At 40.9% G+C, this 23,827-nt stretch overlaps 78 non-coding genes across 78 annotated transcripts; all 78 read left to right on the top strand.

The window, feature by feature from the left end:
- Positions 1 to 150: 150 nt before the first annotated feature.
- On the top strand, positions 151 to 222 carry Trnae-cuc (transfer RNA glutamic acid (anticodon CUC)). Its single transcript has one exon. It is a non-coding gene; the product is annotated as a tRNA-Glu (tRNA).
- A 192-nt stretch (positions 223 to 414) lies between these two features.
- Positions 415 to 486, top strand: Trnae-cuc (transfer RNA glutamic acid (anticodon CUC)). The gene has a single exon. It is a non-coding gene; the product is annotated as a tRNA-Glu (tRNA).
- A 455-nt stretch (positions 487 to 941) lies between these two features.
- Positions 942 to 1,013, top strand: Trnae-cuc (transfer RNA glutamic acid (anticodon CUC)). The gene has a single exon. It is a non-coding gene; the product is annotated as a tRNA-Glu (tRNA).
- A 192-nt stretch (positions 1,014 to 1,205) lies between these two features.
- On the top strand, positions 1,206 to 1,277 carry Trnae-cuc (transfer RNA glutamic acid (anticodon CUC)). Its single transcript has one exon. It is a non-coding gene; the product is annotated as a tRNA-Glu (tRNA).
- A 192-nt stretch (positions 1,278 to 1,469) lies between these two features.
- Positions 1,470 to 1,541, top strand: Trnae-cuc (transfer RNA glutamic acid (anticodon CUC)). The gene has a single exon. It is a non-coding gene; the product is annotated as a tRNA-Glu (tRNA).
- A 192-nt stretch (positions 1,542 to 1,733) lies between these two features.
- On the top strand, positions 1,734 to 1,804 carry Trnae-cuc (transfer RNA glutamic acid (anticodon CUC)). The gene has a single exon. It is a non-coding gene; the product is annotated as a tRNA-Glu (tRNA).
- A 192-nt stretch (positions 1,805 to 1,996) lies between these two features.
- On the top strand, positions 1,997 to 2,068 carry Trnae-cuc (transfer RNA glutamic acid (anticodon CUC)). Its single transcript has one exon. It is a non-coding gene; the product is annotated as a tRNA-Glu (tRNA).
- Positions 2,069 to 2,260: 192 nt separating this feature from the next.
- Positions 2,261 to 2,332, top strand: Trnae-cuc (transfer RNA glutamic acid (anticodon CUC)). Its single transcript has one exon. It is a non-coding gene; the product is annotated as a tRNA-Glu (tRNA).
- Positions 2,333 to 2,524: 192 nt separating this feature from the next.
- Positions 2,525 to 2,596, top strand: Trnae-cuc (transfer RNA glutamic acid (anticodon CUC)). Its single transcript has one exon. It is a non-coding gene; the product is annotated as a tRNA-Glu (tRNA).
- Positions 2,597 to 2,788: 192 nt separating this feature from the next.
- On the top strand, positions 2,789 to 2,860 carry Trnae-cuc (transfer RNA glutamic acid (anticodon CUC)). The gene has a single exon. It is a non-coding gene; the product is annotated as a tRNA-Glu (tRNA).
- A 192-nt stretch (positions 2,861 to 3,052) lies between these two features.
- Trnae-cuc (transfer RNA glutamic acid (anticodon CUC)) lies at positions 3,053 to 3,124 on the top strand. Its single transcript has one exon. It is a non-coding gene; the product is annotated as a tRNA-Glu (tRNA).
- Positions 3,125 to 3,316: 192 nt separating this feature from the next.
- Trnae-cuc (transfer RNA glutamic acid (anticodon CUC)) lies at positions 3,317 to 3,388 on the top strand. The gene has a single exon. It is a non-coding gene; the product is annotated as a tRNA-Glu (tRNA).
- A 192-nt stretch (positions 3,389 to 3,580) lies between these two features.
- Trnae-cuc (transfer RNA glutamic acid (anticodon CUC)) lies at positions 3,581 to 3,652 on the top strand. The gene has a single exon. It is a non-coding gene; the product is annotated as a tRNA-Glu (tRNA).
- Positions 3,653 to 3,844: 192 nt separating this feature from the next.
- On the top strand, positions 3,845 to 3,916 carry Trnae-cuc (transfer RNA glutamic acid (anticodon CUC)). Its single transcript has one exon. It is a non-coding gene; the product is annotated as a tRNA-Glu (tRNA).
- Positions 3,917 to 4,108: 192 nt separating this feature from the next.
- Trnae-cuc (transfer RNA glutamic acid (anticodon CUC)) lies at positions 4,109 to 4,180 on the top strand. Its single transcript has one exon. It is a non-coding gene; the product is annotated as a tRNA-Glu (tRNA).
- Positions 4,181 to 4,635: 455 nt separating this feature from the next.
- Positions 4,636 to 4,707, top strand: Trnae-cuc (transfer RNA glutamic acid (anticodon CUC)). The gene has a single exon. It is a non-coding gene; the product is annotated as a tRNA-Glu (tRNA).
- A 192-nt stretch (positions 4,708 to 4,899) lies between these two features.
- Positions 4,900 to 4,970, top strand: Trnae-cuc (transfer RNA glutamic acid (anticodon CUC)). Its single transcript has one exon. It is a non-coding gene; the product is annotated as a tRNA-Glu (tRNA).
- Positions 4,971 to 5,162: 192 nt separating this feature from the next.
- Trnae-cuc (transfer RNA glutamic acid (anticodon CUC)) lies at positions 5,163 to 5,234 on the top strand. Its single transcript has one exon. It is a non-coding gene; the product is annotated as a tRNA-Glu (tRNA).
- A 192-nt stretch (positions 5,235 to 5,426) lies between these two features.
- Trnae-cuc (transfer RNA glutamic acid (anticodon CUC)) lies at positions 5,427 to 5,497 on the top strand. Its single transcript has one exon. It is a non-coding gene; the product is annotated as a tRNA-Glu (tRNA).
- Positions 5,498 to 5,689: 192 nt separating this feature from the next.
- Positions 5,690 to 5,761, top strand: Trnae-cuc (transfer RNA glutamic acid (anticodon CUC)). The gene has a single exon. It is a non-coding gene; the product is annotated as a tRNA-Glu (tRNA).
- A 192-nt stretch (positions 5,762 to 5,953) lies between these two features.
- On the top strand, positions 5,954 to 6,025 carry Trnae-cuc (transfer RNA glutamic acid (anticodon CUC)). Its single transcript has one exon. It is a non-coding gene; the product is annotated as a tRNA-Glu (tRNA).
- Positions 6,026 to 6,217: 192 nt separating this feature from the next.
- On the top strand, positions 6,218 to 6,288 carry Trnae-cuc (transfer RNA glutamic acid (anticodon CUC)). Its single transcript has one exon. It is a non-coding gene; the product is annotated as a tRNA-Glu (tRNA).
- A 192-nt stretch (positions 6,289 to 6,480) lies between these two features.
- Positions 6,481 to 6,552, top strand: Trnae-cuc (transfer RNA glutamic acid (anticodon CUC)). The gene has a single exon. It is a non-coding gene; the product is annotated as a tRNA-Glu (tRNA).
- Positions 6,553 to 7,007: 455 nt separating this feature from the next.
- On the top strand, positions 7,008 to 7,079 carry Trnae-cuc (transfer RNA glutamic acid (anticodon CUC)). The gene has a single exon. It is a non-coding gene; the product is annotated as a tRNA-Glu (tRNA).
- A 192-nt stretch (positions 7,080 to 7,271) lies between these two features.
- Trnae-cuc (transfer RNA glutamic acid (anticodon CUC)) lies at positions 7,272 to 7,343 on the top strand. The gene has a single exon. It is a non-coding gene; the product is annotated as a tRNA-Glu (tRNA).
- Positions 7,344 to 7,798: 455 nt separating this feature from the next.
- Positions 7,799 to 7,870, top strand: Trnae-cuc (transfer RNA glutamic acid (anticodon CUC)). Its single transcript has one exon. It is a non-coding gene; the product is annotated as a tRNA-Glu (tRNA).
- Positions 7,871 to 8,062: 192 nt separating this feature from the next.
- Trnae-cuc (transfer RNA glutamic acid (anticodon CUC)) lies at positions 8,063 to 8,134 on the top strand. Its single transcript has one exon. It is a non-coding gene; the product is annotated as a tRNA-Glu (tRNA).
- A 192-nt stretch (positions 8,135 to 8,326) lies between these two features.
- Positions 8,327 to 8,398, top strand: Trnae-cuc (transfer RNA glutamic acid (anticodon CUC)). The gene has a single exon. It is a non-coding gene; the product is annotated as a tRNA-Glu (tRNA).
- Positions 8,399 to 8,590: 192 nt separating this feature from the next.
- On the top strand, positions 8,591 to 8,662 carry Trnae-cuc (transfer RNA glutamic acid (anticodon CUC)). The gene has a single exon. It is a non-coding gene; the product is annotated as a tRNA-Glu (tRNA).
- A 192-nt stretch (positions 8,663 to 8,854) lies between these two features.
- Positions 8,855 to 8,926, top strand: Trnae-cuc (transfer RNA glutamic acid (anticodon CUC)). The gene has a single exon. It is a non-coding gene; the product is annotated as a tRNA-Glu (tRNA).
- Positions 8,927 to 9,118: 192 nt separating this feature from the next.
- On the top strand, positions 9,119 to 9,190 carry Trnae-cuc (transfer RNA glutamic acid (anticodon CUC)). Its single transcript has one exon. It is a non-coding gene; the product is annotated as a tRNA-Glu (tRNA).
- A 192-nt stretch (positions 9,191 to 9,382) lies between these two features.
- Trnae-cuc (transfer RNA glutamic acid (anticodon CUC)) lies at positions 9,383 to 9,454 on the top strand. The gene has a single exon. It is a non-coding gene; the product is annotated as a tRNA-Glu (tRNA).
- A 192-nt stretch (positions 9,455 to 9,646) lies between these two features.
- On the top strand, positions 9,647 to 9,718 carry Trnae-cuc (transfer RNA glutamic acid (anticodon CUC)). The gene has a single exon. It is a non-coding gene; the product is annotated as a tRNA-Glu (tRNA).
- A 192-nt stretch (positions 9,719 to 9,910) lies between these two features.
- Trnae-cuc (transfer RNA glutamic acid (anticodon CUC)) lies at positions 9,911 to 9,982 on the top strand. Its single transcript has one exon. It is a non-coding gene; the product is annotated as a tRNA-Glu (tRNA).
- Positions 9,983 to 10,435: 453 nt separating this feature from the next.
- Positions 10,436 to 10,507, top strand: Trnae-cuc (transfer RNA glutamic acid (anticodon CUC)). Its single transcript has one exon. It is a non-coding gene; the product is annotated as a tRNA-Glu (tRNA).
- A 192-nt stretch (positions 10,508 to 10,699) lies between these two features.
- On the top strand, positions 10,700 to 10,771 carry Trnae-cuc (transfer RNA glutamic acid (anticodon CUC)). Its single transcript has one exon. It is a non-coding gene; the product is annotated as a tRNA-Glu (tRNA).
- A 455-nt stretch (positions 10,772 to 11,226) lies between these two features.
- Positions 11,227 to 11,298, top strand: Trnae-cuc (transfer RNA glutamic acid (anticodon CUC)). The gene has a single exon. It is a non-coding gene; the product is annotated as a tRNA-Glu (tRNA).
- Positions 11,299 to 11,490: 192 nt separating this feature from the next.
- Positions 11,491 to 11,562, top strand: Trnae-cuc (transfer RNA glutamic acid (anticodon CUC)). Its single transcript has one exon. It is a non-coding gene; the product is annotated as a tRNA-Glu (tRNA).
- A 192-nt stretch (positions 11,563 to 11,754) lies between these two features.
- On the top strand, positions 11,755 to 11,826 carry Trnae-cuc (transfer RNA glutamic acid (anticodon CUC)). Its single transcript has one exon. It is a non-coding gene; the product is annotated as a tRNA-Glu (tRNA).
- Positions 11,827 to 12,018: 192 nt separating this feature from the next.
- Positions 12,019 to 12,090, top strand: Trnae-cuc (transfer RNA glutamic acid (anticodon CUC)). The gene has a single exon. It is a non-coding gene; the product is annotated as a tRNA-Glu (tRNA).
- Positions 12,091 to 12,279: 189 nt separating this feature from the next.
- On the top strand, positions 12,280 to 12,351 carry Trnae-cuc (transfer RNA glutamic acid (anticodon CUC)). Its single transcript has one exon. It is a non-coding gene; the product is annotated as a tRNA-Glu (tRNA).
- A 192-nt stretch (positions 12,352 to 12,543) lies between these two features.
- Trnae-cuc (transfer RNA glutamic acid (anticodon CUC)) lies at positions 12,544 to 12,615 on the top strand. The gene has a single exon. It is a non-coding gene; the product is annotated as a tRNA-Glu (tRNA).
- Positions 12,616 to 12,804: 189 nt separating this feature from the next.
- Trnae-cuc (transfer RNA glutamic acid (anticodon CUC)) lies at positions 12,805 to 12,876 on the top strand. The gene has a single exon. It is a non-coding gene; the product is annotated as a tRNA-Glu (tRNA).
- Positions 12,877 to 13,068: 192 nt separating this feature from the next.
- On the top strand, positions 13,069 to 13,140 carry Trnae-cuc (transfer RNA glutamic acid (anticodon CUC)). The gene has a single exon. It is a non-coding gene; the product is annotated as a tRNA-Glu (tRNA).
- Positions 13,141 to 13,595: 455 nt separating this feature from the next.
- Positions 13,596 to 13,667, top strand: Trnae-cuc (transfer RNA glutamic acid (anticodon CUC)). Its single transcript has one exon. It is a non-coding gene; the product is annotated as a tRNA-Glu (tRNA).
- A 191-nt stretch (positions 13,668 to 13,858) lies between these two features.
- Positions 13,859 to 13,930, top strand: Trnae-cuc (transfer RNA glutamic acid (anticodon CUC)). Its single transcript has one exon. It is a non-coding gene; the product is annotated as a tRNA-Glu (tRNA).
- Positions 13,931 to 14,122: 192 nt separating this feature from the next.
- Positions 14,123 to 14,194, top strand: Trnae-cuc (transfer RNA glutamic acid (anticodon CUC)). The gene has a single exon. It is a non-coding gene; the product is annotated as a tRNA-Glu (tRNA).
- A 192-nt stretch (positions 14,195 to 14,386) lies between these two features.
- Positions 14,387 to 14,458, top strand: Trnae-cuc (transfer RNA glutamic acid (anticodon CUC)). The gene has a single exon. It is a non-coding gene; the product is annotated as a tRNA-Glu (tRNA).
- Positions 14,459 to 14,914: 456 nt separating this feature from the next.
- Trnae-cuc (transfer RNA glutamic acid (anticodon CUC)) lies at positions 14,915 to 14,987 on the top strand. The gene has a single exon. It is a non-coding gene; the product is annotated as a tRNA-Glu (tRNA).
- A 455-nt stretch (positions 14,988 to 15,442) lies between these two features.
- Trnae-cuc (transfer RNA glutamic acid (anticodon CUC)) lies at positions 15,443 to 15,514 on the top strand. The gene has a single exon. It is a non-coding gene; the product is annotated as a tRNA-Glu (tRNA).
- Positions 15,515 to 15,969: 455 nt separating this feature from the next.
- On the top strand, positions 15,970 to 16,041 carry Trnae-cuc (transfer RNA glutamic acid (anticodon CUC)). Its single transcript has one exon. It is a non-coding gene; the product is annotated as a tRNA-Glu (tRNA).
- Positions 16,042 to 16,233: 192 nt separating this feature from the next.
- On the top strand, positions 16,234 to 16,305 carry Trnae-cuc (transfer RNA glutamic acid (anticodon CUC)). The gene has a single exon. It is a non-coding gene; the product is annotated as a tRNA-Glu (tRNA).
- A 192-nt stretch (positions 16,306 to 16,497) lies between these two features.
- Positions 16,498 to 16,569, top strand: Trnae-cuc (transfer RNA glutamic acid (anticodon CUC)). Its single transcript has one exon. It is a non-coding gene; the product is annotated as a tRNA-Glu (tRNA).
- Positions 16,570 to 16,761: 192 nt separating this feature from the next.
- On the top strand, positions 16,762 to 16,833 carry Trnae-cuc (transfer RNA glutamic acid (anticodon CUC)). The gene has a single exon. It is a non-coding gene; the product is annotated as a tRNA-Glu (tRNA).
- Positions 16,834 to 17,022: 189 nt separating this feature from the next.
- Trnae-cuc (transfer RNA glutamic acid (anticodon CUC)) lies at positions 17,023 to 17,094 on the top strand. The gene has a single exon. It is a non-coding gene; the product is annotated as a tRNA-Glu (tRNA).
- A 192-nt stretch (positions 17,095 to 17,286) lies between these two features.
- Positions 17,287 to 17,358, top strand: Trnae-cuc (transfer RNA glutamic acid (anticodon CUC)). Its single transcript has one exon. It is a non-coding gene; the product is annotated as a tRNA-Glu (tRNA).
- A 456-nt stretch (positions 17,359 to 17,814) lies between these two features.
- Positions 17,815 to 17,886, top strand: Trnae-cuc (transfer RNA glutamic acid (anticodon CUC)). The gene has a single exon. It is a non-coding gene; the product is annotated as a tRNA-Glu (tRNA).
- A 192-nt stretch (positions 17,887 to 18,078) lies between these two features.
- Positions 18,079 to 18,150, top strand: Trnae-cuc (transfer RNA glutamic acid (anticodon CUC)). Its single transcript has one exon. It is a non-coding gene; the product is annotated as a tRNA-Glu (tRNA).
- A 192-nt stretch (positions 18,151 to 18,342) lies between these two features.
- Trnae-cuc (transfer RNA glutamic acid (anticodon CUC)) lies at positions 18,343 to 18,413 on the top strand. Its single transcript has one exon. It is a non-coding gene; the product is annotated as a tRNA-Glu (tRNA).
- Positions 18,414 to 18,605: 192 nt separating this feature from the next.
- Positions 18,606 to 18,677, top strand: Trnae-cuc (transfer RNA glutamic acid (anticodon CUC)). Its single transcript has one exon. It is a non-coding gene; the product is annotated as a tRNA-Glu (tRNA).
- A 192-nt stretch (positions 18,678 to 18,869) lies between these two features.
- Positions 18,870 to 18,940, top strand: Trnae-cuc (transfer RNA glutamic acid (anticodon CUC)). The gene has a single exon. It is a non-coding gene; the product is annotated as a tRNA-Glu (tRNA).
- A 192-nt stretch (positions 18,941 to 19,132) lies between these two features.
- Positions 19,133 to 19,203, top strand: Trnae-cuc (transfer RNA glutamic acid (anticodon CUC)). Its single transcript has one exon. It is a non-coding gene; the product is annotated as a tRNA-Glu (tRNA).
- A 192-nt stretch (positions 19,204 to 19,395) lies between these two features.
- Positions 19,396 to 19,467, top strand: Trnae-cuc (transfer RNA glutamic acid (anticodon CUC)). The gene has a single exon. It is a non-coding gene; the product is annotated as a tRNA-Glu (tRNA).
- A 192-nt stretch (positions 19,468 to 19,659) lies between these two features.
- On the top strand, positions 19,660 to 19,731 carry Trnae-cuc (transfer RNA glutamic acid (anticodon CUC)). The gene has a single exon. It is a non-coding gene; the product is annotated as a tRNA-Glu (tRNA).
- A 192-nt stretch (positions 19,732 to 19,923) lies between these two features.
- On the top strand, positions 19,924 to 19,995 carry Trnae-cuc (transfer RNA glutamic acid (anticodon CUC)). Its single transcript has one exon. It is a non-coding gene; the product is annotated as a tRNA-Glu (tRNA).
- A 191-nt stretch (positions 19,996 to 20,186) lies between these two features.
- Trnae-cuc (transfer RNA glutamic acid (anticodon CUC)) lies at positions 20,187 to 20,258 on the top strand. Its single transcript has one exon. It is a non-coding gene; the product is annotated as a tRNA-Glu (tRNA).
- Positions 20,259 to 20,450: 192 nt separating this feature from the next.
- On the top strand, positions 20,451 to 20,522 carry Trnae-cuc (transfer RNA glutamic acid (anticodon CUC)). The gene has a single exon. It is a non-coding gene; the product is annotated as a tRNA-Glu (tRNA).
- Positions 20,523 to 20,714: 192 nt separating this feature from the next.
- Positions 20,715 to 20,786, top strand: Trnae-cuc (transfer RNA glutamic acid (anticodon CUC)). The gene has a single exon. It is a non-coding gene; the product is annotated as a tRNA-Glu (tRNA).
- Positions 20,787 to 20,978: 192 nt separating this feature from the next.
- Positions 20,979 to 21,050, top strand: Trnae-cuc (transfer RNA glutamic acid (anticodon CUC)). The gene has a single exon. It is a non-coding gene; the product is annotated as a tRNA-Glu (tRNA).
- A 192-nt stretch (positions 21,051 to 21,242) lies between these two features.
- On the top strand, positions 21,243 to 21,313 carry Trnae-cuc (transfer RNA glutamic acid (anticodon CUC)). The gene has a single exon. It is a non-coding gene; the product is annotated as a tRNA-Glu (tRNA).
- A 192-nt stretch (positions 21,314 to 21,505) lies between these two features.
- On the top strand, positions 21,506 to 21,576 carry Trnae-cuc (transfer RNA glutamic acid (anticodon CUC)). The gene has a single exon. It is a non-coding gene; the product is annotated as a tRNA-Glu (tRNA).
- A 192-nt stretch (positions 21,577 to 21,768) lies between these two features.
- Trnae-cuc (transfer RNA glutamic acid (anticodon CUC)) lies at positions 21,769 to 21,840 on the top strand. The gene has a single exon. It is a non-coding gene; the product is annotated as a tRNA-Glu (tRNA).
- Positions 21,841 to 22,032: 192 nt separating this feature from the next.
- Trnae-cuc (transfer RNA glutamic acid (anticodon CUC)) lies at positions 22,033 to 22,104 on the top strand. Its single transcript has one exon. It is a non-coding gene; the product is annotated as a tRNA-Glu (tRNA).
- A 192-nt stretch (positions 22,105 to 22,296) lies between these two features.
- Trnae-cuc (transfer RNA glutamic acid (anticodon CUC)) lies at positions 22,297 to 22,368 on the top strand. The gene has a single exon. It is a non-coding gene; the product is annotated as a tRNA-Glu (tRNA).
- A 192-nt stretch (positions 22,369 to 22,560) lies between these two features.
- Positions 22,561 to 22,632, top strand: Trnae-cuc (transfer RNA glutamic acid (anticodon CUC)). The gene has a single exon. It is a non-coding gene; the product is annotated as a tRNA-Glu (tRNA).
- Positions 22,633 to 23,088: 456 nt separating this feature from the next.
- Trnae-cuc (transfer RNA glutamic acid (anticodon CUC)) lies at positions 23,089 to 23,160 on the top strand. The gene has a single exon. It is a non-coding gene; the product is annotated as a tRNA-Glu (tRNA).
- Positions 23,161 to 23,352: 192 nt separating this feature from the next.
- Positions 23,353 to 23,424, top strand: Trnae-cuc (transfer RNA glutamic acid (anticodon CUC)). The gene has a single exon. It is a non-coding gene; the product is annotated as a tRNA-Glu (tRNA).
- Positions 23,425 to 23,616: 192 nt separating this feature from the next.
- Positions 23,617 to 23,688, top strand: Trnae-cuc (transfer RNA glutamic acid (anticodon CUC)). Its single transcript has one exon. It is a non-coding gene; the product is annotated as a tRNA-Glu (tRNA).
- The last annotated feature ends 139 nt before the right edge of the window (positions 23,689 to 23,827 follow it).

The raw sequence follows: 23,827 nt of genomic DNA, 5'->3' as shown, positions 1-23,827 counted from the left end.
TATATTTCTCTCATTTGCAGGGGATTATCCTGAACTTTTCTGTGGCTTCCATATGCTGATAATTAACTGGGAAAAGCAAACATTCTTATGAAGTGATGCTCATGCATTATTAAGTAAAGAAGTTGTCCGTTCGATCGGAAGCCAACATTCTCCCATATGGTCTAGTGGTTAGGATTCCTGCCTCTCACCCAGGCGGCCCGGGTTCGATTCCCGGTGTGGGAATGTCATGTATTTTATTTGTATTATCGGAATTACAATGTTGTATATATTTCTGTCATTTGCAAGGCATTGTCCTGAACTTTTCTGTGGCTTCCATATGCTGATAATTAACTGGGAAAAGTAAACATTCTTATGAAGTGATGCTCATGCATTATTAAGTAAAGAAGATGTCCGTTCGATCGGAAGCCAACATTCTCCCATATGGTCTAGTGGTTAGGATTCCTGGCTCTCACCCAGGCGGCCCGGGTTCGATTCCCGGTGTGGGAATGTAACGTATTTTATTTGTATTATCGGAATTACAATGTTTTATATATTTCTCTCATTTGCAGGGCATTGTCCTGAACTTTTCTCTGGCTTCCATATGCTGATAATTAACTGGGAAAAGCAAACATTCTTATGAAGTGATGCTCATGCATTATTAAGTAAAGAAGATGTCCGTTCGATCGGAAGCCAACATTCTCCCATATGGTCTAGTTGTTAGGTTTCCTGGCTCTCACCCAGCGGCCCGGGTTCGATTCCCGGTGTGGGAACGTCATGTATGTTATTTGTATTATCGGAATTACAATGTTTTATATATTTCTCTCCTTTGCAGGGCATTGTCCTGAACTTTTCTGTGGCTTCCATATGCTGATAATTAACTGGGAAAAGCAAACATTCTTATGAAGTGATGCTCATGCATTATTAAGTAAAGAAGATGTCCGTTCGATCGGAAGCCAACATTCTCCCATATGGTCTAGTGGTTAGGATTCCTGGCTCTCACCCAGGCAGCCCGGGTTCGATTCCCGGTGTGGGAATGTCATGTATTTTATTTGTATTATCGGAATTACAATGTTTTATATATTTCTCTCCTTTGCAGGGCATTGTCCTGAACTTTTCTGTTGCTTCCATATGCTGATAATTAACTGGGAAAAGCCAACATTCTTATGAAGTGATGCTCATGCATTATTAAGTAAAGAAGATATCCGTTCGATCGGAAGCCAACATTCTCCCATATGGTCTAGTGGTTAGGATTCCTGGCTCTCACCCAGGCGGCCCGGGTTCGATTCCCGGTGTGGGAATGTCATGTATTTTATTTGTATTATCGGAATTACAATGTTTTATATATTTCTCTCATTTGCAGGGCATTGTCCTGAACTTTTCTGTGGCTTCCATATGCTGATAATTAACTGGGAAAAGCAAACATTCTTATGAAGTGATGCTCATGCATTATTAAGAAAAGAAGATGTCCGTTCGATCGGAAGCCAACATTCTCCCATATGGTCTAGTGGTTAGGATTCCTGGCTCTCACCCAGGCGGCCCGGGTCCGATTCCCGGTGTGGGAATGTCATGTATTTTATTTGTATTATCGGAATTACAATGTTTCATATATTTCTCTCATTTGCAGGGTATTGTCCTGATTTTTTTTGTGGCTTCCATATGCTGATAATTAACTGGGAAAAACAAACATTCTTATGAAGTGATGCTCATGCATTATTAAGTAAAGAAGATGTTCGTTCGATCGGAAGCCAACATTCTCCAATATGGTCTAGTGGTTAGGATTCCTGGCTCTCACCCAGCGGCCCGGGTTCGATTCCCGGTGTGGGAATGTCATGTATTTTATTTGTATTATCGGAATTACAATGTTTTATATATTTCTCTCATTTGCAGGGCATTATCCTGAACTTTTCTGTGGCTTCCATATGCTGATAATTAACTGGGAAAAGCAAACATTCTTATGAAGTGATGCTCATGCATTATTAAGTAAAGAAGATGTCCGTTCGATCGGAAGCCAACATTCTCCCATATGGTCTAGTGGTTAGGATTCCTGGCTCTCACCCAGGCGGCTTGGGTTCGATTCCCGGTGTGGGAATGTCGTGTATTTTATTTGTATTATCGGAATTACAATGTTTTATATATTTCTCTCATTTGCAGGGCATTGTCCTGAACATTTCTGTGGCTTCCATATGCTGATAATTAACTGGGAAAAGCAAACATTCTTATGAAGTGATGCTCATGCATTATTAAGTAAAGAAGATGTCCGTTCGATCGGAAGCCAACATTTTCCTATATGGTCTAGTGGTTAGGATTCCTGGCTCTCACCCAGGCGGCCCGGGTTCGATTCCCGGTGTGGGAATGTCATGTATTTTATTTGTATTATCGGAATTACAATGTTTTATATATTTCTCTCATTTGCAGGGCATTGTCCTGAACTTTTCTCTGGCTTCCATATGCTGATAATTAACTGGGAAAAGCAAACATTCTTATGAAGTGATGCTCATGCATTATTAAGTAAAGAAGATGTCCGTTCGATCGGAAGCCAACATTCTCCCATATGGTCTAGTGGTTAGGATTCCTGGCTCTCACCCAGGCGGCCCGGGTTCGATTCCCGGTGTGGGAATGTCATGTATTTCATTTGTATTATCGGAATTACAATGCTTTATATATTTCTCTCATTTGCAGGGCATTGTCCTGAACTTTTCTGTGGCTTCCATATGCTGATAATTAACTGGGAAAAGCAAACATTCTTATGAAGTGATGCTCATGCATTATTAAGTAAAGAAGATGTCCGTTCGATCGGAAGCCAACATTCTCCCATATGGTCTAGTGGTTAGGATTCCTGGCTCTCACCCAGGCGGCCCGGGTTCGATTCCCGGTGTGGGAATGTCATGTATTTTATTTGTATTATCGGAATTACAATGTTTTATATATTTCTCTCATTTGCAGGGCATTGTCCTGAACTGTTCTGTGGCTTCCATATGCTGATAATTAACTGGGAAAAGCAAACATTCTTATGAAGTGATGCTCATGCATTATTAAGTTAAGAAGATATCCGTTCAATCGGAGGCCAACATTCTCCCATATGGTCTAGTGGTTAGGATTCCTGGCTCTCACCCAGGGAGCCCGGGTTCGATTCCCGGTGTGGGAATGTCATGTATTTCATTTGTATTATCGGAATTACAATGTTTTATATATTTCTCTCATTTGCAGGGCATTGTCCTGAACATTTCTGTGGCTTCCATATGCTGATAATTAACTGGGAAAAGCAAACATTCTTATGAAGTGATGCTCATGCATTATTAAGTAAAGAAGATGTCCGTTCGATCGGAAGCCAACATTTTCCCATATGGTCTAGTGGTTAGGATTGCTGGCTCTCACCCAGGCGGCCCGGGTTCGATTCCCGGTGTGGGAATGTCATGTATTTTATTAGTATTATCGGAATTACAATGTTTTATATATTTCTCTCATTTGCAGGGCATTGTCCTGAACTTTTCTGTGGCTTCCATATGCTGATAATTAACTGGGAAAAGCAAACATTCTTATGAAGTGATGCTCATGCATTATTAAGTTAAGAAGATATGCGTTCAATCGGAGGCCAACATTCTCCCATATGGTCTAGTGGTTAGGATTCCTGGCTCTCACCCAGGCGGCCCGGGTTCGATTCCCGGTGTGGGAATGTTATGTATTTTATTTGTATTATCGGAATTACAATGTTTTATATATTTCTCTCATTTGCAGGGCATTGTCCTGAACTTTTCTGTGGCTTCCATATGCTGATAATTAATTGGGAAAAGCAAACATTCTTATGAAGTGATGCTCATGCATTATTAAGTAAAGAAGATATCCGTTCGATCGGAAGCCAACATTCTCCCATATGGTCTAGTGGTTAGGATTCCTGGCTCTCACCCAGGCGGCCCGGGTTCGATTCCCGGTGTGGGAATGTCATGTATTTTATTTGTATTATCGGAATTACAATGTTTTATATATTTCTCTCATTTGCAGGGCATTGTCCTGAACATTTCTGTGGCTTCCATATGCTGATAATTAACTGGGAAAAGCAAACATTCTTATGAAGTGATGCTCATGCATTATTAAGTAAAGAAGATGTCCGTTCGATCGGAAGCCAACATTTTCCCATATGGTCTAGTGGTTAGGATTCCTGGCTCTCACCCAGGCGGCCCGGGTTCGATTCCCGGTGTGGGAATGTCATGTATTTTATTTGTATTATCGGAATTACAATGTTTTATATATTTCTCTCATTTGCAGGGCATTGTCCTGAACTTTTCTGTGGCTTCCATATGCTGATAATTAACTGGGAAAAGCAAACATTCTTATGAAGTGATGCTCATGCATTATTAAGTAAAGAAGATGTCCGTTCGATCGGAAGCCAACATTCTCCCATATGGTTTTGTGGTTAGGATTCCTGGCTCTCACCCAGCGGCCCGGGTTCGATTCCCGGTGTGGGAATGTCATGTATTTTATTTGTATTATCGGAATTACAATGTTTTATATATTTCTCTCATTTGCAGGGCATTGTCCTGAACATTTCTGTGGCTTCCATATGCTGATAATTAACTGGGAAAAGCAAACATTCTTATGAAGTGATGCTCATGCATTATTAAGTAAAGAAGATGTCCGTTCGATCGGAAGCCAACATTCTCCCATATGGTCTAGTGGTTAGGATTCCTGGCTCTCACCCAGGCGGCCCGGGTTGGACTCCCGGTGTGGGAATGTCATGTATTTTATTTGTATTATCGGAATTACAATGTTTTATATATTTCTCTCATTTGCAGGGCATTGTCCTGAACTTTTCTGTGGCTTCCATATGCTGATAATTAACTGGGAAAAGCAAACATTCTTATGAAGTGATGCTCATGCATTATTAAGTAAAGAAGATGTCCGTTCGATCGGAAGCCAACATTCTCCCATATGGTCTAGTGGTTAGGTTTCCTGGCTCTCACCCAGCGGCCCGGGTTCGATTCCCGGTGTGGGAACTTCATGTATTTTATTTGTATTATCGGAATTACAATGTTTTATATATTTCTCTCCTTTGCAGGGCATTGTCCTGAACTTTTCTGTGGCTTCCATATGCTGATAATTAACTGGGAAAAGCCAACATTCTTATGAAGTGATGCTCATGCATTATTAAGTAAAGAAGATATCCGTTCGATCGGAAGCCAACATTCTCCCATATGGTCTAGTGGTTAGGATTCCTGGCTCTCACCCAGGCGGCCCGGGTTCGATTCCCGGTGTGGGAATGTCATGTATTTTATTTGTATTATCGGAATTACAATGTTTCATATATTTCTCTCATTTGCAGGGTATTGTCCTGAACTTTTCTGTGGCTTCCATATGCTGATAATTCACTGGGAAAAACAAACATTCTTATGAAGTGATGCTCATGCATTATTAAGTAAAGAAGATGTCCGTTCGATCGGAAGCCAACATTCTCCAATATGGTCTAGTGGTTAGGATTCCTGGCTCTCACCCAGCGGCCCGGGTTCGATTCCCGGTGTGGGAATGTCATGTATTTTATTTGTATTATCGGAATTACAATGTTTTATATATTTCTCTCATTTGCAGGGTATTATCCTGAACTTGTCTGTGGCTTCCATATGCGGATAATTAACTGGGAAAAGCAAACATTCTTATGAAGTGATGCTCATGCATTATTAAGTAAACAAGATGTCCGTTCGATGTGAAGCCAACATTCTCCCATATGGTCTAGTGGTTAGGATTGCTGGCTCTCACCCAGGCGGCCCGGGTTCGATTCCCGGTGTGGGAATGTCATGTATTTTATTTGTATTATCGGAATTACAATGTTTTATATATTTCTCTCATTTGCAGGGCATTGTCCTGAACTTTTCTGTGGCTTCCATATGCTGATAATTAACTGGGAAAAGCAAACATTCTTATGAAGTGATGCTCATGCATTATTAAGAAAAGAAGATGTCCGTTCGATCGGAAGCCAACATTCTCCCATATGGTCTAGTGGTTAGGATTCCTGGCTCTCACCCAGGCGGCCCGGGTCCGATTCCCGGTGTGAGAATGTCATGTATTTTATTTGTATTATCGGAATTACAATGTTTCATATATTTCTCTCATTTGCAGGGTATTGTCCTGAACTTTTTTGTGGCTTCCATATGCTGATAATTAACTGGGAAAAACAAACATTCTTATGAAGTGATGCTCATGCATTATTAAGTAAAGAAGATGTTCGTTCGATCGGAAGCCAACATTCTCCAATATGGTCTAGTGGTTAGGATTCCTGGCTCTCACCCAGCGGCCCGGGTTCGATTCCCGGTGTGGGAATGTCATGTATTTTATTTGTATTATCGGAATTACAATGTTTTATATATTTCTCTCATTTGCAGGGCATTGTCCTGAACTTTTCTGTGGCTTCCATATGCTGATAATTAACTGGGAAAAGCAAACATTCTTATGAAGTGATGCTCATGCATTATTAAGTAAAGAAGATGTCCGTTCGATCAGAAGCCAACATTCTCCCATATGGTCTAGTGGTTAGGATTCCTGGCTCTCACCCAGGCGGCTTGGGTTCGATTCCCGGTGTGGGAATGTCGTGTATTTTATTTGTATTATCGGAATTACAATGTTTTATATATTTCTCTCATTTGCAGGGCATTGTCCTGAACTTTTCTGTGGCTTCCATATGCTGATAATGAACTGGGAAAAGCAAACATTCTTATGAAGTGATGCTCATGCATTATTAAGTAAAGAAGATGTCCGTTCGATCGGAAGCCAACATTCTCCCATATGGTCTAGTGGTTCGGTTTCCTGGCTCTAACCCAGCGGCCCGGGTTCGATTCCCGGTGTGGGAATGTCATGTATTTTATTTGTATTATCGGAATTACAATGTTTTATATATTTCTCTCATTTGCAGGGCATTGTCCTGAACATTTCTGTGGCTTCCATATGCTGATAATTAACTGGGAAAAGCAAACATTCTTATGAAGTGATGCTCATGCATTATTAAGTAAAGAAGATGTCCGTTCGATCGGAAGCCAACATTTTCCTATATGGTCTAGTGGTTAGGATTCCTGACTCTCACCCAGGCGGCCCGGGTTCGATTCCCCGTGTGGGAATGTCATGTATTTTATTTGTATTATCGGAATTACAATGTTTTATATATTTCTCTCATTTGCAGGGCATTGTCCTGAACTTTTCTGTGGCTTCCATATGCTGATAATTAACTGGGAAAAGCAAACATTCTTATGAAGTGATGCTCATGCATTATTAAGTAAAGAAGATGTCCGTTCGATCGGAAGCCAACATTCTCCCATATGGTCTAGTGGTTAGGATTCCTGGCTCTCACCCAGGCGGCCCGGGTTCGATTCCCGGTGTGGGAATGTCATGTATTTTATTTGTATTATCGGAATTACAATGTTTTATATATTTCTCTCATTTGCAGGGCATTGTCCTGAACTTTTCTGTGGCTTCCATATGCTGATAATTAACTGGGAAAAGCAAAACTTCTTATGAAGTGATGCTCATGCATTATTAAGTAAAGAAGATGTCCGTTCGATCGGAAGCCAACATTCTCCCATATGGTCTAGTGGTTCGGTTTCCTGGCTCTAACCCAGCGGCCCGGGTTAGATTCCCGGTGTGGGAATGTCATGTATTTTATTTGTATTATCGGAATTACAATGTTTTATATATTTCTCTCATTTGCAGGGCATTGTCCTGAACATTTCTGTGGCTTTCATATGCTGATAATTAACTGGGAAAAGCAAACATTCTTATGAAGTGATGCTCATGCATTATTAAGTAAAGAAGATGTCCGTTCGATCGGAAGCCAACATTTTCCCATATGGTCTAGTGGTTAGGATTCCTGGCTCTCACCCAGGCGGCCCGGGTTCGATTCCCGGTGTGGGAATGTAATGTATTTTATTTGTATTATCGGAATTACAATGTTTTATATATTTCTCTCATTTGCAGGGCATTGTCCTGAACTTTTCTGTGGCTTCCATATGCTGATAATTAACTGGGAAAAGCCAACATTCTTATGAAGTGATGCTCATGCATTATTAAGTAAAGAAGATGTCCGTTCGATCGGAAGCCAACATTCTCCCATATGGTCTAGTGGTTAGGATTCCTGGCTCTCACCCAGGCGGCCCGGGTTCGATTCCCGGTGTGGGAATGTCATGTATTTTATTTGTATTATCGGAATTACAATGTTTTATATATTTCTCTCATTTGCAGGGCATTGTCCTGAACTGTTCTGTGGCTTCCATATGCTGATAATAAACTGGGAAAAGCAAACATTCTTATGAAGTGATGCTCATGCATTATTAAGTAAAGAAGATATCCGTTCAATCGGAGGCCAACATTCTCCCATATGGTCTAGTGGTTAGGATTCCTGGCTCTCACCCAGGCGGCCCGGGTTCGATTCCCGGTGTGGGAATGTCATGTATTTTATTTGTATTATCGGAATTACAATGTTTTATATATTTCTCTCATTTGCAGGGCATTGTCCTGAACTTTTCTGTGGCTTCCATATGCTGATAATTAACTGGGAAAAGCAAACATTCTTATGAAGTGATGCTCATGCATTATTAAGTAAAGAAGATATCCGTTCGATCGGAAGCCAACATTCTCCCATATGGTCTAGTGGTTAGGATTCCTGGCTCTCACCCAGGCGGCCCGGGTTCGATTCCCGGTGTGGGAATGTCATGTATTTTATTTGTATTATCGGAATTACAATGTTTTATATATTTCTCTCATTTGCAGGGCATTGTCCTGAACATTTCTGTGGCTTCCATATGCTGATAATTAACTGGGAAAAGAAAACATTCTTATGAAGTGATGCTCATGCATTATTAAGTAAAGAAGATGTCCGTTCGATCGGAAGCCAACATTTTCCCATATGGTCTAGTGGTTAGGATTCCTGGCTCTCACCCAGGCGGCCCGGGTTCGATTCCCGGTGTGGGAATGTCATGTATTTTATTTGTATTATCGGAATTACAATGTTTTATATATTTCTCTCATTTGCAGGGCATTGTCCTGAACATTTCTGTGGCTTCCATATGCTGATAATTAACTGGGAAAAGCAAACATTCTTATGAAGTGATGCTTATGCATTACTAAGTAAAGAAGATGTCCGTTCGATCGGAAGCCAACATTCTCCCATATGGTCTAGTGGTTAGGATTCCTGGCTCTCACCCAGGCGGCCCGGGTTCGATTCCCGGTGTGGGAATGTCATGTATTTTATTTGTATTATCGGAATTACAATGTTTTATATATTTCTCTCATTTGCAGGGCATTGTCCTGAACTTTTCTCTGGCTTCCATATGCTGATAATTAACTGGGAAAAGCAAACATTCTTATGAAGTGATGCTCATGCATTATTAAGTAAAGAAGATGTCCGTTCGATCGGAAGCCAACATTCTCCCATATGGTCTAGTGGTTAGGATTCCTGGCTCTCACCCAGGCAGCCCGGGTTCGATTCCCGGTGTGGGAATGTCATGTATTTTATTTGTATTATCGGAATTACAATGTTTTATATATTTCTCTCATTTGCAGGGCATTGTCCTGAACGTCTCTGTGGCTTCCATATGCTGATAATTAACTGGGAAAAGCAAACATTCTTATGAAGTGATGCTCATGCATTATTAAGAAAAGAAGATATCCGTTCGATCGGAAGCCAACATTCTCCCATATGGTCTAGTTGTTAGGATTCCTGGCTCTCACCCAGGCGGCCCGGGTTCGATTCCCGGTGTGGGAATGTCATGTATTTTATTTGTATTATCGGAATTACAATGTTTTATATATTTCTCTCATTTGCAGGGCATTGTCCTGAACTTTTCTGTTGCTTCCATATGCTGATAATTAACTGGGAAAAACACACATTCTTATGAAGTGATGCTCATGCATTATTAAGTAAAGAAGATGTCCGTTCGATCGGAAGCCAACATTCTCCCATATGGTCAAGTGGTTAGGATGCCTTGCTCTCACCCAGGAGGCCCGGGTTCGATTCCCGGTGTGGGAATGTCATGTATTTTATTTGTATTATCGGAATTACAATGTTTCATATATTTCTCTCATTTGCAGGGTATTGTCCTGAACTTTTCTGTGGCTTCCATATGCTGATAATTAACTGGGAAAAACAAACATTCTTATGAAGTGATGCTCATGCATTGTTAAGTAAAGAAGATGTCCGTTCGATCGGAAGCCAACATTCTCCAATATTGTCTAGTGGTTAGGATTCCTGGCTCTCACCCAGGCGGCCAGGGTTCGATTCCCGGTGTGGGAATGTCATGTATTTTATTTGTATTATCGGAATTACAATGTTTTATATATTTCTCTCATTTGCAGGGCATTGTCCTGAACTTTTCTGTGGCTTCCATATGCTGATAATTAACTGGGAAAAGCAAACATTCTTATGAAGTGATGCTAATGCATTATTAAGTAAAGATGTCCGTTCGATCGGTAGCCAACATTCTCCCATATGGTCTAGTGGTAAGCATTCCTGGCTCTCACCCAGGCGGCCCGGGTTCGATTCCCGGTGTGGGAATGTCATGTACTTTATTTGTATTATCGGAATTGCAATGTTTTATATATTTCTCTCATTTGCAGGGCATTATCCTGAACTTTTCTGTGGCTTCCATATGCTGATAATTAACTGGGAAAAGCAAACATTCTTATGAAGTGATGCTCATGCATTATTAAGTAAAGAAGATGTCCGTTCGATCGGAAGCCAACATTCTCCCATATGATCTAGTGGTTAGGATTCCTGGCTCTCACCCATGCGGCCCGGGTTCGATTCCCGGTGTGGGAATGTCATGTATTTTATTTGTATTATCGGAATTACAATGTTTTATATATTTCTCTCATTTGCAGGGCATTGTCCTGAACTTTTCTGTGGCTTCCATATGCTGATAATTAACTGGGAAAAGCAAACATTCTTATGAAGTGATGCTCATGCATTATTAAGTAAAGAAGATGTCCGTTCGATCGGAAGCCAACATTCTCCCATATGGTCTAGTGGTTAGGTTTCCTGGCTCTCAACCAGCGGCCCTGGTTCAATTCCCGGTGTTGGCACGTCATGTATTTTATTTGTATTATCGGAATTACAATGTTTTATATATTTCTCTCCTTTGCAGGGCATTGTCCTGAACTTTTCTGTGGCTTCCATATGCTGATAATTAACTGGGAAAAGCAAACATTCTTATGAAGTGATGCTCATGCATTATTAAGTAAAGAAGATGTCCGTTCGATCGGAAGCCAACATTCTCCCATATGGTCTAGTGGTTAGGATTCCTGGCTCTCACCCAGGCAGCCCGGGTTCGATTCCCGGTGTGGGAATGTCATGTATTTTATTTGTATTATCGGAATTACAATGTTTTATATATTTCTCTCATTTGCAGGGCATTGTCCTGAACTTTTCTGTGGCTTCCATATGCTGATAATTAACTGGGAAAAGCCAACATTCTTATGAAGTGATGCTCAGGCATTATTAAGTAAAGAAGATATCCGTTCGATCGGAAGCCAACATTCTCCCATATGGTCTAGTGGTTAGGATTCCTGGCTCTCACCCAGGCGGCCCGGGTTCGATTCCCGGTGTGGGAATGTCATGTATTTTATTTGTATTATCGGAATTACAATGTTTTATATATTTCTCTCATTTGCAGGGCATTGTCCTGAACTTTTCTGTTGCTTCCATATGCTGATAATTAACTGGGAAAAACAAACATTCTTATGAAGTGATGCTCATGCATTATTAAGTAAAGAAGATGTCCGTTCGATCGGAAGCCAACATTCTCCCATATGGTCTAGTGGTTAGGATTCCTGGCTCTCACCCAGGCGGCCCGGGTTCGATTCCCGGTGTGGGAATGTCATGTATTTAATTTGTATTATCGGAATTACAATGTTTCATATATTTCTCTCATTTGCAGGGTATTGTCCTGAACTTTTCTGTGGCTTCCATATGCTGATAATTAACTGGGAAAAACAAACATTCTTATGAAGTGATGCTCATGCATTATGAAGTAAAGAAGATGTCCGTTCGATCGGAAGCCAACATTCTCCAATATGGTCTAGTGGTTAGGATTCCTGGCTCTCACCCAGGCGGCCCGGGTTCGATTCCCGGTGTGGGAATGTCATGTATTTTATTTGTATTATCGGAATTACAATGTTTTATATATTTCTCTCATTTGCAGGGCATTGTCCTGAACTTTTCTGTGGCTTCCATATGTTGATAATTAACTGTGAAAAACAAACATTCTTATGAAGTGATGCTCATGCATTATTAAGTAAAGATGTCCGTTCGATCGGAAGCAAACATTCTCCCATATGGTCTAGTGGTTAGGATTCCTGGCTCTCACCCAGGCGGCCCGGGTTCGATTCCCGGTGTGGGAATGTCGTGTATTTTATTTGTATTATCGGAATTGCAATGTTTTATATATTTCTCTCATTTGCAGGGCATTATCCTGAACTTTTCTGTGGCTTCCATATGCTGATAATTAACTGGGAAAAGCAAACATTCTTATGAAGTGATGCTCATGCATTATTAAGTAAAGAAGATGTCCGTTCGATCGGAAGCCAACATTCTCCAATATGGTCTAGTGGTTAGGATTCCTGGCTCTCACCCAGGCGGCCCGGGTTCGATTCCCGGTGTGGGAATGTCATGTATTTTATTTGTATTATCGGAATTACAATGTTTTATATATTTCTCTCATTTGCAGGGCATTGTCCTGAACTTTTCTGTGGCTTCCATATGCTGATAATTAACTGGGAAAAACAAACATTCTTATGAAGTGATGCTCATGCATTATTAAATATAGATGTCCGTTCGATCGGAAGCCAACATTCTCCCATATGGTCTAGTGGTTAGGATTCCTGGCTCTCACCCAGGCGGCCCGGGTTCGATTCCCGGTGTGGGAATGTCATGTATTTTATTTGTATTATCGGAATTGCAATGTTTTATATATTTCTCTCATTTGCAGGGCATTATCCTGAACTTTTCTGTGGCTTCCATATGCTGATAATTAACTGGGAAAAGCAAACATTCTTATGAAGTGATGCTCATGCATTATTAAGTAAAGAAGATGTCCGTTCGATCGGAAGCCAACATTCTCCCATACGATCTAGTGGTTAGGATTCCTAGCTCTCAACCAGGCGGCCCGGGTTCGATTCCCGGTGTGGGAATGTCATGTATTTTATTTGTATTATCGGAATTACAATGTTTCATATATTTCTCTCATTTGCAGAACATTGTCCTGAACTTTTCTGTGGCTTCCATATGCTGATAATTAACTGGGAAAAGCAAACATTCTTATGAAGTGATGCTCATGCATTATTAAGTAAAGAAGATGTCCGTTCGATCGGAAGCCAACATTCTCCCATATCCTCTAGTGGTTAGGTTTCCTGGCTCTCAACCAGCGGCCGTGGTTCGATTCCCGGTGTGGGCACGTCATGTATTTTATTTGTATTATCGGAATTACAATGTTTTATATATTTCTCTCCTTTGCAGGGCATTGTCCTGAACTTTTCTGTGGCTTCCATATGCTGATAATTAACTGGGAAAAGCAAACATTCTTATGAAGTGATGCTCATGCATTATTAAGTAAAGAAGATGTCCGTTCGATCGGAAGCCAACATTCTCCCATATGGTCTAGTGGTTAGGATTCCTGGCTCTCACCCAGGCAGCCCGGGTTCGATTCCCGGTGTGGGAATGTCATGTATTTTATTTGTATTATCGGAATTACAATGTTTTATATATTTCTCTCATTTGCAGGGCATTGTCCTGAACTTTTCTGTGGCTTCCATATGCTGATAATTAACTGGGAAAGCCAACATTCTTATGAAGTGATGCTCATGCATTATTAAGTAAAGAAGATATCCGTTCGATCGGAAGCCAACATTCTCCCATATGGTCTAGTGGTTAGGATTCCTGGCTCTCACCCAGGAAGCCCGGGTTCGATTCCCGGTGTGGGAATGTCATGTATTTTATTTGTATTATCGGAATTACAATGTTTCATATATTTCTCTCATTTGCAGGGTATTGTCCTGAACTTTTCTGTGGCTTCCATATGCTGATAATTAACTGGGAAAAACAAACATTCTTATGAAGTGATGCTCATGCATTATTAAGTAAAGAAGATGTCCGTTCGATCGGAAGCCAACATTCTCCAATATGGTCTAGTGGTTAGGATTCCTGGCTCTCACCCAGTCGGCCCGGGTTCGATTCCCGGTGTGGGAATGTCATGTATTTTATTTGTATTATCGGAATTGCAATGTTTTATATATTTCTCTCATTTGCAGGGCATTATCCTGAACTTTTCTGTGGCTTCCATATGCTGATAATTAACTGGGAAAAGCAAACATTCTTATGAAGTGATGCTCATGCATTATTAAGTAAAGAAGATGTCCGTTCGATCGGAAGCCAACATTCTCCCATATGGTCTAGTGGTTAGGATGCCTGGCTCTCACCCAGGCGGCCCGGGTTCGATTCCCGGTGTGGGAATGTAATGTATTTTATTTGTATTATCGGAATTACAATGTTTCATATATTTCTCTCATTTGCAGGGTATTGTCCTGAACTTTTCTGTGGCTTCCATATGCTGATAATTAACTGGGAAAAACAAACATTCTTATGAAGTGATGCTCATGCATTATTAAGTAAAGAAGATGTCCGTTTGATCGGAAGCCAACATTCTCCAATATGGTCTAGTGGTTAGGATTACTAGCTCTCACGCAGGCGGCCCGGGTTCGATTCCCGGTGTGGGAATGTCATGTATTTTATTTGTATTATCGGAATTACAATGTTTTATATATTTCTCTCCTTTGCAGGGCATTGTCCTGAACTTTTCTGTGGCTTCCATATGCTGATAATTAACTGGGCAAAGCAAACATTCTTATGAAGTGATGCTCATGCATTATTAAGTAAAGAAGATGTCCGTTCGATCGGTAGCCAACATTTTCTCCATATGGTCTAGTGGTTAGGATTCCTGGCTCTCACCCAGGCGGCCCGGGTTCGATTCCCGGTGTGGGAATGTCATGTATTTTATTTGTATTATCGGAATTACAATGTTTCATATATTTCTCTCATTTGCAGGGCATTGTCCTGAACTTTTCTGTGGCTTCCATATGCTGATAATTAACTGGGAAAAACAAACATTCTTATGAAGTGATGCTCATGCATTATTAAGTAAAGAAGATGCCCGTTCGATCGGAAGCCAACATTCTCCCATATGGTCTAGTGGTTAGGATTCCTGGCTCTCACCCAGCGGCCCTGGTTCGATTCCCGGTGTGGGCACGTCATGTATTTTATTTGTATTATCGGAATTACAATGTTTTATATATTTCTCTCATTTGCAGGGCATTGTCCTGAACTTTTCTGTGGCTTCCATATGCTGACAATTAACTAGGAAAAGCATACATTCTTATGAAGTGATGCTCATGCATTATTAAGTAAAGAAGATGTCCGTTCGATCGGTAGCGAACATTCTCCCATATGGTCTAGTGGTTAGGATTCCTGGCTCTCACCCAGGCGGCCCGGGTTCGATTCCCGGTGTGGGAATGTCATGTATTTTATTTGTATTATCGGAATTACAATGTTTTATATATTTCTCTCATTTGCAGGGCATTGTCCTGAACTTTTCTGTGGCTTCCATATGCTGATAATTAACTGGGAAAAACAAACATTCTTATGAAGTGATGCTCATGCATTATTAAGTAAAGAAGATGCCCGTTCGATCGGAAGCCAACATTCTCCCATATGGTCTAGTGGTTAGGATTCCTGGCTCTCACCCAGCGGCCCGGGTTAGATTCCCGGTGTGGGCACGTCATGTATTTTATTTGTATTATCGGAATTACAATGTTTTATATATTTCTCTCATTTGCAGGGCATTGTCCTGAACTTTTCTGTGGCTTCCATATGCTGACAATTAACTAGGAAAAGCAAACATTCTTATGAAGTGATGCTCATGCATTATTAAGTAAAGAAGATGTCCGTTCGATCGGAAGCCAACATTCTCCCATATGGTCTAGTGTTTAGGATTCCTGGCTCTCACCCAGGCAGCCCGGGTTCGATTCCCGGTGTGGGAATGTCATGTATTTTATTTGTATTATCGGAATTACAATGTTTTATATATTTCTCTCATTTGCAGGGCATTGTCCTGAACTTTTCTGTGGCTTCCATTTGCTGATAATTAACTGGGAAAAGCCAACATTCTTATGAAGTGATGCTCATGCATTATTAAGTAAAGAAGATATCCGTTCGATCGGAAGCCAACATTCTCCCATATGGTCTAGTGGTTAGGATTCCTGGCTCTCACCCAGGCGGCCCGGGTTCGATTCCCGGTGTGGGAATGTCATGTATTTTATTTGTATTATCGGAATTACAATGTTTTATATATTTCTCTCATTTGCAGGGCATTGTCCTGAACTTTTCTGTTGCTTCCATATGCTGATAATTAACTGGGAAAAGCAAACATTCTTATGCAGTGATGCTCATGCATTATTAAGTAAAGAAGATGTCCGTTCGATCGGAAGCCAACATTCTCCCATATGGTCTAGTTGTTAGGATTCCTGGCTCTCACCCAGGCGGCCCGGGTTCGATTCCCGGTGTGGGAATGTCATGTATTTTATTTGTATTATCGGAATTACAATGTTTCATATATTTCTCTCATTTGCAGGGTATTGTCCTGAACTTTTCTGTTGCTTCCATATGCTGATAATTAACTGGGAAAAACAAACATTCTTATGAAGTGATGCTCATGCATTATTAAGTAAAGAAGATGTCCGTTCGATCGGAAGCCTACATTCTCCAATATGGTCTAGTGGTTAGGATTCCTGGCTCTCACCCAGGCGGCCCGGGTTCGATTCCCGGTGTGGGAATGTCATGTATTTTATTTGTATTATCGGAATTACAATGTTTTATATATTTCTCTCATTTGCAGGGCATTGTCCTGAACTTTTCTGTGGCTTCCATATGTTGATAATTAACTGTGAAAAACAAACATTCTTATGAAGTGATGCTCATGCATTATTAAGTAAAGATGTCCGTTCGATCGGAAGCCAACATTCTCCCATATGGTCTAGTGGTTAGGATTCCTGGCTCTCACCCAGGCGGCCCGGGTTCGATTCCCGGTGTGGGAATGTCATGCATTTTATTTGTATTATCGGAATTGCAATGTTTTATATATTTCTCTCATTTGCAGGGCATTATCCTGAACTTTTCTGTGGCTTCCATATGCTGATAATTAACTGGGAAAAGCAAACATTCTTATGAAGTGATGCTCATGCATTATTAAGTAAAGAAGATGTCCGTTCGATCGGAAGCCAACATTCTCCCATATGGTCTAGTGGTTAGGATGCCTGGCTCTCACCCAGGCGGCCCGGGTTCGATTCCCGGTGTGGGAATGTAATGTATTTTATTTGTATTATCGGAATTACAATGTTTCATATATTTCTCTCATTTGCAGGGTATTGTCCTGAACTTTTCTGTGGCTTCCATATGCTGATAATTAACTTGGAAAAACAAACATTCTTATGAAGTGATGCTCATGCATTATTAAGTAAAGAAGATGTCCGTTCGATCGGAAGCCAACATTCTCCAATATGGTCTAGTGGTTAGGATTCCTAGCTCTCACGCAGGCGGCCCGGGTTCGATTCCCGGTGTGGGAATGTCATGTATTTTATTTGTATTATCGGAATTACAATGTTTTATATATTTCTCTCCTTTGCAGGGCATTGTCCTGAACTTTTCTGTGGCTTCCATATGCTGATAATTAACTGGGCAAAGCAAACATTCTTATGAAGTGATGTTCATGCATTATTAAGTAAAGAAGATGTCCGTTCGATCGAAAGCCAACATTCTCCCATATGGTCTAGTGGTTAGGATTTCTGGCTCTCACCCAGGCGGCCCAGGTTCGATTCCCGGTGTGGGAATGTCATGTATTTTATTTGTATTATCGGAATTACAATGTTTTATATATTTCTCTCATTTGCAGGGCATTGTCCTGTACTGTTCTGTTGCTTCCATATGCTGATAATTAACTGGGAAAAGCAAACATTCTTATGAAGTGATGCTCATGCATTATTAAGTAAAGAAGATGTCCGTTCGATCGGTAGCCAACATTCTCCCATATGGTCTAGTGGTTAGGATTCCTGGCTCTCACCCAGGCGGCCCGAGTTCGATTGCCGGTGTGGGAATGTCATGTATTTTATTTGTATTATCGGAATGACAATGTTTCATATATTTCTCTCATTTGCAGGGTATTGTCCTGAACTTTTCTTTGGCTTCCATATGCTGATAATTAACTGGGAAAAACAAACATTCTTATGAAGTGATGCTCATGCATTATTAAGTAAAGAAGATGTCCGTTCGATCGGAAGCCAACATTCTCCCATATGGTCTAGTGGTTAGGATTCCTGGCTCTCACCCAGCAGCCCGGGTTCGATTCCCGGTGTGGGAATGTCATGTATTTTATTTGTATTATCGGAATTACAATGTGTTATATATTTCTCTCATTTGCAGGGCATTGTCCTGAACTTTTCTGTGGCTTCCATATGCTGATAATTAACTGGGAAAAGCAAACATTCTTATGCAGTGATGCTCATGCATTATTAAGTAAAGAAGATGTCCGTTCGATGTGAAGCCAACATTCTCCCATATGGTCTAGTGGATAGGATTCCTGGCTCTCACCCAGGCGGCCCGGGTTCGATTCCCGGTGTGGGAATGTCATGTATTTTATTTGTATTATCGGAATTACAATGTTTTATATAATTCTCTCATTTGCAGGGCATTGTCCTGAACTTTTCTCTGGCTTCCATATGCTGATAATTAACTGGGAAATGCAAACCTTCTTATGAAGTGATGCTCATGCATTATTAAGTAAAGAAGATGTCCGTTCGATCGGAAGCCAACATTCTCCCATATGGTCTAGTGGTTAGGATTCCTGGCTCTCACCCAGCGGCCCGGGTTCGATTCCCGGTGTGGGAATGTCATGTATTTTATTTGTATTATCGGAATTACAATGTTTTATATATTTCTCTCATTTGCAGGGCATTGTCCTGAACTTTTCTGTGGCTTCCATATGCTGATAATTAACTGGGAAAAGCAAACATTCTTATGAAGTGATGCTCATGCATTATTAAGTAAAGAAGATGTCCGTTCGATCGGAAGCCAACATTCTCCCATATGGTCTAGTGGTTAGGATTCCTGGCTCTCACCCAGCGGCCCGGTTTCGATTCCCGGTGTGGGAATGTCATGTATTTTATTTGTATTATCGGAATTACAATGTTTTATATATTTCTCTCATTTGCAGGGCATTGTCCTGAACTTTTCTGTGGCTTCCATATGCTGATAATTAACTGGGAAAAGCAAACATTCTTATGAAGTGATGCTCATGCATTATTAAGTAAAGAAGATGTCCGTTCGATCGGAATCCAACATTCTCCCATATGGTCTAGTGGTTAGGATTCCTGGCTCTCACCCAGGCGGCCCGGGTTCGGTACCCGGTGTGGGAATGTCATGTATTTTATTTGTATTATCGGAATTACAATGTTTTATATATTTCTCTCATTTGCAGGGCATTGTCCTGAACTTTTCTGTGGCTTCCATATGCTGATAATTAACTGGGAAAAGCAAACATTCTTATGAAGTGATGCTCATGCATTATTAAGTAAAGAAGATGTCCGTTCGATCGGAAGCCAACATTCTCCCATATGGTCTAGTGGTTAGGATTCCTGGCTCTCACCCAGGCGGCCCGGGTTCGATTCCCGGTGTGGGAATGTCATGTATTTTATTTGTATTATCGGAATTACAATGTTTCATATATTTCTCTCATTTGCAGGGCATTGTCCTGAACTTTTCTGTGGCTTCCATATGCTGATAATTAACTGGGAAAAGCAAACATTCTTATGAAGTGATGCTCATGCATTATTAAGTAAAGAAGATGTCCGTTCGATCGGAAGCCAACATTCTCCCATATGGTCTAGTGGTTAGGATTCCTGGCTCTCACCCAGGCGGCCCGGGTTCGATTCCCGGTGTGGGAATGTCACGTTCTTATTTGTATTATAAGAATTGCAATGTTTTATATATTTCTCTCATTTGCAGGGCATTGTCCTGAACTTTTCTGTGGCTTCCATATGCTGATAATTAACTGGGAAAAGCAAACATTCTTGTGAAGTGATGCTCATGCATTATTAAGTAAAGAAGATGTCCGTTCGATCGGAAGCCAACATTCTCCCATATGGTCTAGTGGTTAGGATTCCTGGCTCTCACCCACGCGGCCCGGTTTCGATTCCCGGTGTGGGAATGTCATGTATTTTATTTGTATTATCGGAATTACAATGTTTTATATATTTCTCTTATTTGCAGAGCATGGTCCTGAACTTTTCTGTGGCTTCCATATGCTGATAATTAACTGGGAAAAGCAAACATTCTTATGAAGTGATGCTCATGCATTATTAAGTAAAGAAGATGTCCGTTCGATCGGTAGCCAACATTCTCCCATATGGTCTAGTGGTTAGGATTCCTGGCTCTCACCCAGGGTGCCCGGGTTCGATTCCCGGTGTGGGAATGTCATGTATTTTATTTGTATTATCGGAATTACAATGTTTTATATATTTCTCTCCTTTGCAGGGCATTGTCCTGAACTTTTCTGTGGCTTCCATATGCTGATAATTAACTGGGAAAAGCAAACATTCTTATGAAGTGATGCTCATGCATTATTAAGTAAAGAAGATGTCCGTTCGATCGGAAGCCAACATTCTCCCATATGGTCTAGTGGTTAGGATTCCTGGCTCTCACCCAGGCGGCCCGGGTTCGATTCCCGGTGTGGGAATGTAATGTATTTTATTTGTATTATCGGAATTACAATGTTTTATATATTTCTCTCATTTGCAGGGCATTGTCCTGAACTTTTCTGTGGCTTCCATATGCTGATAATTAACTGGGAAAAGCAAACATTCTTATGAAGTGATGCTCATGCATTATTAAGTAAAGAAGATGTCCGTTCGATCGGAAGCCAACATTCTCCCATATGGTCTAGTGGTTAGGATTCCTGGCTCTCACCCAGACGGCCCGGGTTCGATTCCCGGTGTGGGAATGTCATGTATTTTATTTGTATTATCGGAATTACAATGTTTTATATATTTCTCTACTTTGCACGGCATTGTCCGGAACTTTTCTGTGGCTTCCATATGCTGACAATTAACTGGGAAAAGCAAACATTCTTATGAAGTGATGCTCATGCATTATTAAGTAAAGAAGATGTCCGTTCGATCGGAAGCCAACATTCTCCCATATCGTCTAGTGGTTAGGATTCCTGGCTCTCACCCAGCGGCCCGGGTTCGATTCCCGGTGTGGGAATGTCATGTATTTTATTTGTATTATCGGAATTACAATGTTTTATATATTTCTCTCATTTGCAGGGCATTGTCCTGAACTTTTCTGTGGCTTCCATATGCTGATAATTAACTGGGAAAAGCAAACATTCTCATGAAGTGATGCTCATGCATTATTAAGTAAAGAAGATGTCCGTTCGATCGGAAGCCAACATTCTCCCATATGGTCTAGTGGTTAGGATTCCTGGCTCTCACCCAGCGGCCCGGGTTCGATTCCCGGTGTGGGAATGTCATGTATTTTATTTGTATTATCGGAATTACAATGTTTTATATATTTCTCTCATTTGCAGGGCATTGTCCTGAACTTTTCTGTGGCTTCCATATGCTGATAATTAACTGGGAAAAGCAAACATTCTTATGAAGTGATGCTCATGCATTATTAAGTAAAGAAGATGTCCGTTCGATCGGAAGCCAACATTCTCCCATATGGTCTAGTGGTTAGGATTCCTGGCTCTCACCCAGGCGGCCCGGGTTCGATTCCAGGTTTGGGAATGTCATGTATTTTATTTGTATTATCGGAATTACAATGTTTTATATATTTCTCTCATTTGCAGGGCATTGTCCTGAACTTTTCTGTGGCTTCCATATGCTGATAATTAACTGGGAAAAGCAAACATTCTTATGAAGTGATGCTCATGCATTATTAAGAACAGAAGATGTCCGTTCGATCGGAAGCCAACATTCTCCCATATGGTCTAGTTGTTAAGATTCCTGGCTCTCACCCAGGGTGCCCGGGTTCGATTCCCGGTGTGGGAATGTCATGTATTTTATTTGTATTATCGGAATTACAATGTTTCATATATTTCTCTCATTTGCAGGGCATTGTCCTGAACTTTTCTGTGGCTTCCATATGCTGATAATTAACTGGGAAAAGCAAACATTCTTATGAAGTGATGCTCATGCATTATTAAGTAAAGAAGATGTCCGTTCGATCGGAAGCCAACATTCTCCCATATGGTCTAGTGGTTAGGATTCCTGGCTCTCACCCAGGCGGCCCGGGTTCGATTCCCGGTGTGGGAATGTCATGTATTTTATTTGTATTATCGGAATTACAATGTTTTATATATTTCTCTCATTTGCAGGGCATTGTCCTGAACTTTTCTGTGGCTTCCATATGCTAATAATTAACTGGGAAAAGCAAACATTCTTATGAAGTGATGCTCATGCATTATTAAGTAAAGAAGATGTCCGTTCGATCGGAAGCCAACATTCTCCCATATGGTCTAGTTGTTAGGATTCCTGGCTCTCACCCAGGGTGCCCGGGTTCGATTCCCGGTGTGGGAATGTCATGTATTTTATTTGTATTATCGGAATTACAATGTTTTATATATTTCTCTCCTTTGCAGGGCATTGTCCTGAACTTTTCTGTGGCTTCCATATGCTGATAATTAACTGGGAAAAGCAAACATTCTTATGAAGTGATGCTCATGCATTATTAAGTAAAGAAGATGTCCGTTCGATCGGAAGCCAACATTCTCCCATATGGTCTAGTGGTTAGGATTCCTGGCTCTCACCCAGGGTGCACGGGTTCGATTCCCGGTGTGAAAATGTCATGTATTTTATTTGTATTATCGGAATTACAATGTTTTATATATTTCTCTCATTTGCAGGGCATTGTCCTGAACTTTTCTCTGGCTTCCATATGCTGATAATTAACTGGGAAAAGCAAACATTCTTATGAAGTGATGCTCATGCATTATTAAGTAAAGAAGATGTCCGTTCGATCGGAGGCCAACATTCTCCCATATGGTCTAGTGGTTAGGATTCCTGGCTCTCACCCAGACGGCCCGGGTTCGATTCCCGGTGTGGGAATGTCATGTCTTTTATTTGTATTATCGGAATTACAATGTTTTATATATTTCTCTCCTTTGCAGGGCATTGTCCTGAACTTTTCTGTGGCTTCCATATGCTGATAATTAACTGGGAAAAGCAAACATTCTTATGAAGTGATGCTCATGCATTATTAAGTAAAGAAGATGTCCGTTCGATCGGAAGCCAACATTCTCCCATATGGTCTAGTGGTTAGGATTCCTGGCTCTCACCCAGACGGCCCGGGTTCGATTCCCGGTGTGGGAATGTCATGTATTTTATTTGTATTATCGGAATTACAATGTTTTATATATTTCTCTCATTTGCAGGGCATTGTCCTGAACTTTTCTGTGGCTTCCATATGCTGATAATTAACTGGGAAAAGCAAACATTCTTATGAAGTGATGCTCATGCATTATTAAGTAAAGAAGATGTCCGTTCGATCGGAAGCCAACATTCTCCCATATGGTCTAGTTGTTAGGATTCCTGGCTCTCACCCAGGGTGCCCGGGTTCGATTCCCGGTGTGGGAATGTCATGTATTTTATTTGTATTATCGGAATTACAATGTTTCATATATTTCTCTCATTTGCAGGGCATTGTCCTGAACTTTTCTGTGGCTTCCATATGCTGATAATTAACTGGGAAAAGCAAACATTCTTATGAAGTGAT

The sequence above is a fragment of the Euprymna scolopes genome, chromosome 28 (genome assembly GCF_053919585.1).
Source record: "Euprymna scolopes isolate OS-2025 chromosome 28, ASM5391958v1, whole genome shotgun sequence".
NCBI classification, from domain to species: domain Eukaryota; kingdom Metazoa; phylum Mollusca; class Cephalopoda; order Sepiida; family Sepiolidae; genus Euprymna; species Euprymna scolopes.
This window is presented reverse-complemented; position numbering and strand designations above follow the sequence as displayed.